Source organism: Ornithorhynchus anatinus, chromosome 19 (genome assembly GCF_004115215.2).
Source record: "Ornithorhynchus anatinus isolate Pmale09 chromosome 19, mOrnAna1.pri.v4, whole genome shotgun sequence".
Taxonomy (NCBI): Eukaryota; Metazoa; Chordata; class Mammalia; order Monotremata; family Ornithorhynchidae; genus Ornithorhynchus; species Ornithorhynchus anatinus.
The window spans coordinates 23,417,358-23,422,046 of NC_041746.1; the positions used below are offsets into that span (position 1 = coordinate 23,417,358).

At 43.6% G+C, this 4,689-nt stretch overlaps 1 long non-coding RNA gene across 1 annotated transcript; it reads left to right on the plus strand.

Moving 5' to 3' along the window:
- The first annotated feature begins 1,311 nt into the window (after positions 1–1,311).
- On the plus strand, positions 1,312–1,869 carry LOC114805729. The gene is made up of 2 exons (XR_003753757.2): positions 1,312–1,541; positions 1,692–1,869. It is a non-coding gene; the product is annotated as an uncharacterized LOC114805729 (long non-coding RNA).
- The last annotated feature ends 2,820 nt before the right edge of the window (positions 1,870–4,689 follow it).

Consider the following 4,689-nt stretch of genomic DNA (forward strand, 5'->3'; position numbering starts at 1 on the left):
TTATGTGCCAAGCACTGTTTTAAATGCTGGGATATAGATGCAAGTTAATCAGGTTGGACACGGTCCCTGTCCCATGTGAGACTCACAGTCTTAATCTCCATTTTACAGATGAAAGAACTGAGGCCCAGAGAAGTGAAGTGGCTTACCCAAGGTCACAGTATTAGAACTCAGGGCTTTCTGACTCTCAGGCCCATTTTCTATCCGCGAAACCATGCTGCTTCAGGCATCTGCTCTGTCCACTAAGCAACACTGCTGATAAATGAGGATATGAATATTGAGCGCTTCATTCTTTCGTATAGAATTCATTCAGTCGTATTTATTGAGCGCCTACTTCTTCCCAAAGCAGATATCAGCAGATGCGAGAGGGACTTTCCCCTACAACTCCTAGGGAAGACTGCGGTGCTCAGTACAGTGCTCTGCAGACAGTAAGCACTCAATAAATATGATTGTTGGATTGAGTGATTCCTTTTTTAGCATAAACTGGTCTCTGCTGTCAGGATGCTTGGGGCTAGAACACTTCTTTCTGCTTCTGTCCTTTGAGAATGGTAGGAAAGGTGAGGAAATTTCTAGAACTGGAATAGGAGACTGCTGTCAGCTTTCAGGGTTTCATGGGAAGGCGAGAAGTAGAAAGTGTTTTATCTTTGAAAGAATGATGCTGCGCTCATCGGACTTTGCTAAACAATCTCTCTGCTCCGTGTAAGTAGCAAAACTCTCTCCTCACCCTCTGCGGGAGAGGAGAAATCTAATACCTATGATGGTACAAATCTAGTACAAACGATGGTGACATGAAAATAAAAGTATTTCACAGGGAATGGATCCAAGCCCCATAAAGTGAAAATAGAGGGGGACTTTGCTCGTGAGAAACGTGCTTAGGGAGGTTAAATGTTAGAGTTCACCACTTCTTTAGGGAAATCACCTAAGACCTTCCCTGGGGTCATTTGGGGTGTGGATGATCCTGGAGCAATATCACAAGGATTAATACACGTGCCCGATTTCCTCTGACTTTAGAAACCGTCTTGCAGCCTAGGAGAAAAGAAACAGATCTCCACTTATCTATCCTTTTATCTTTAATCCAGATCGCGAGTTTCCCCCAGCACTGAGGAGAATGACCGGCGAATCCGAGCTTGGAAGGGTGAGACAAGGTGAGTGTAGCTTTCCGCTGTGCCACTCTTCCCGCTTCCCGAACCCCCATATAACCATCCCATCCTCCCCTCCCCACTCTACTGAGATGGATCCCTATGGTTGCCCAGCAACCATTGTCATACTGATGCACATGCGCCCGGGATACCCAAGAACAACGCTGTCTTCTCCTCCGCCTTGAAAACACGGAATTCCGAACCAGGATGTTTCTTTTCCTCGTGGACATGCAACATCTGGGGGGGGGGGGGGGGGAGAGATTTCAAAAGCTGCCCAGAGTTCCTGCAAGGATGCAGATAAACGATGAGCTTTCTCAATGGACAGACTGAAAGTGATCGTCGCACTGGCCGCATGTGAACTCCAGCAATCGTCGGTTATTGCTGCCTTTTACACGTGTTGGACATGTATGTGCAAGTGTGTGCGTGTGGGTGCGTTTTGGTCCCAATAAAATGGAGAGGAAAGGGGAAGAGAGAGGAAGGAAGAGGAAGGGAGAGGTGTCTGAACCATGCAGCGAAGGAAATTTCTAGAATGGATCTTTATTATATTTTTTCCAGGGAATCCAGGGGGTCAGAGACACGGACACATTGGACACGGACTAATTCCATCTACTTTTTTGAGCAAGGAATCAAGAGAAAGCCTTCTGCCTTCTCTTCCTTCCTTGGCAAATCCCAATGTCCTGCTGTTTTCATTTGTTTTTGATCTGCCTCATTAAAAGACTATTGATGGCTTTAACTGTTGTCCTTGTTCAGGTGCTGATTTTACAAGCGCTAAAATCTGACTGTGCCTAGATTAATAGGAATCCGTGCAGTTTACAATTATCCCAGGGCTCCTTGACCACACATGGAGGGTTTCTGGAGGGGTCATGCCCTCCTATGAAAAAACTCCAAAGCGGGCTTAAACCTGGGAACGTTTTAATAGGATTGAATTTGTAATGGGATTTGGCAGTCCTGCCCAACTGTATGGTGTGGGTTGTCAGGGGTTTTTTTTTTAATGCAGAGTCATTATTATCTTGGAATAAAAGAGTAATATTTTACAGCGAGGGCCAGATATTATCACTTTAGTTTAAAGGAATCCTTTAAAATGTAAAAGGCATGAAAAGGGTGCTGGAGTACCGCTCAGTGGTAGTAAATTAGAAAGTAGAAGAACAGCGAAGGGAGAGAATTAAATTTCTGCTATGCATGGCTCTGTATTTCCAGCTAAAATGCTTTAAATAAGCATTTAAGCCTTAAATAAGTATCTAAGGGCAGCAAAGGGCATAACTAAAAGAAGGATTTTTGTAGTAAGCAAGACTACCTAGTCGGTCAGTCAGTCAGTCGTATTTACTGAGTCCTTACTGTGTGCGGAGCACTGTACCAAGTGCTTAGGTTAGTACACTATAACGATAATGCGGTTTGGGGAGTACGGTGTATCAGAGTCGATAGATATGTTCCCTGTGCACAAAGAGTTTATAATCTAGAACTTCTCCCCTAGCTCAGAGTTTCTTCAAAAAGACAGAGCATATCACACAGTTCAATCCAACCTATAAATAATAATTGTGGTTTTTGTTAGTAGCTTCACTATGTGATGAGCCCCGTACTAAATGCTGGAGGCAGATACAGTATAATCAGGTTGGACACAGTCCCTATCCCTCATGGCACTTAGAGTTTGAGGGGGAGGAAGAACAGACATTTAGTCCCCATTTAGAGGTGAGGAAACTGAGGCCCAGAGGAGTTCAATGATTTGCCCAAGGCCACACATCTGGCAGATGACAGAGCCGGGATTCGAACCCAGGTCCTCTGTTTCCCAGGCCCTTAATCTTTCCACTAGGCCCTAATGTTCCTCTATCTTTCAACTTTTCATCAAACAATGAGCAACGACTGATGAGGAAGAAGGCTCATTTTAAATAACCCCGAAAACCGGGGTACAACTCCACGTAAACATGGCAGGCTCCGTGCATTATCCCAAATGAAATTCTACCAGTGATTCAGAAGCCTGCTGTGTGACCTCGGGTAAGTCATTTCACTTCTCTTTGTCTCAGCTACCTCATCTGTAAAATGGATATCGAGACTGTGAGCCCCATGTGGGACATGGATTTTGTCCAACCTGATTACACTGTATCTACCTGTGTGATTTAGAGCCCGGGCTTGGGAGTCAGAGGTCATGGGTATGAATCCCAGCTCTGCCACTTGTCAGCTGTGTGACCTTAGGCAAGTCACTTCGCTTCTCTGTGCCTCAGTTACCTCATCTGTAAAATGGGGATTAACTGTGAGCCTCACGTGGGACCACCTGAAAACCCTGTATCTACCCCAGCGCTTAGAACAGTGGTCTGCACACAGTAAGCGTTTAACAAATGCCAACATTATTATTATTATTATTATTATCTACCCCACTGCTTAGTATAGCGCCTGGGCACATAGTAAGTGCTTCACAAATACCATAAAAAAGAAGCCATATGGAGTCTACAAAAGTATCTTTGAAGTGTTAGAATTATCTGCTGGGTCATTTTACTTTATGACTGTCTGCCTGGTTGGGATTAGGTGAGGTGAACTGTTTAACCTCCTCTCATGAGCTAGTCTTCAGCCTTACCGGCAATGTGTCCTTTAAAGATGTTCCAGGTCATTTCTATGACACAGAACGCAAGAGGGAGAATATACCGAATTTATCCAAAGGAGCTATTCTGGCTCGCTGTGGGAAGGAAATGTGTCTACCGACTGTGTTACAGTGTACTCTTCCAAGCTCTTAGTACAGTGCTCTTTACACAGTCTCAATAAATACCACTGATTGATTTAAGTGTTCTTCAGGATTTTATATGCAAATTGCAAAGCCCAAAAGAACTGGCAGTGGCTGGGAGATCTCTTGAAATGGAAATGGACAAGGAAATTAGAGGTTTTGCTCTGGGTAGGGTTAACGCACGTATATCACATATTTTAGGAAAGCTAACCTCCAACAAAAACTGTGTTGTCTAGGGAGAGAGCATGGGCCTGGAAGTCAGAGGACCTGGGTTCTAATTCCAGCTCCACCATTTGTCCGCTGTGCAACCTTGGGCAAGCCACTTAACTTCTCTGTGCCTCAGTACCTTATCTGTAAAATAGGGATTAAGAATATGAGCCTCGTGTGGGACAGGGACTATGCCCAACCTGATTATCTTGTATCTACCCCAGAGTTTAGTACAGTGTCTGGCACATAGTAAGCACTTAAACAATTCCATTTTTTTTTAAAAAAAGCTCTAATTGGGTGTTGATAACTTGAAGGAAACTCAGATGCCACAAGGCGCATCCAAATAATTTTAATGGATGATTTTGTGGTGCTCTGCTTTAATGACAGTTACGCCTTTTTCCAAGGTATCCATATCATCAAAATAATCATGTTATTTTAAGCAGAATTTGCTCACAGATTCATTTTACTTCTCATTTATGTTTATTTTCTGACACGTTTTTCAAATCCATTTTTCATGGGCTATAAAAGGCGATCTCTCAACTCAAGGATTTACGGTTCTTTCTATTCCATGCAATGGTAAAATGCTCCTTTCTTATAGTAGCTACCGGTGCTTCATATTTCCTAAAAAGAATCAAT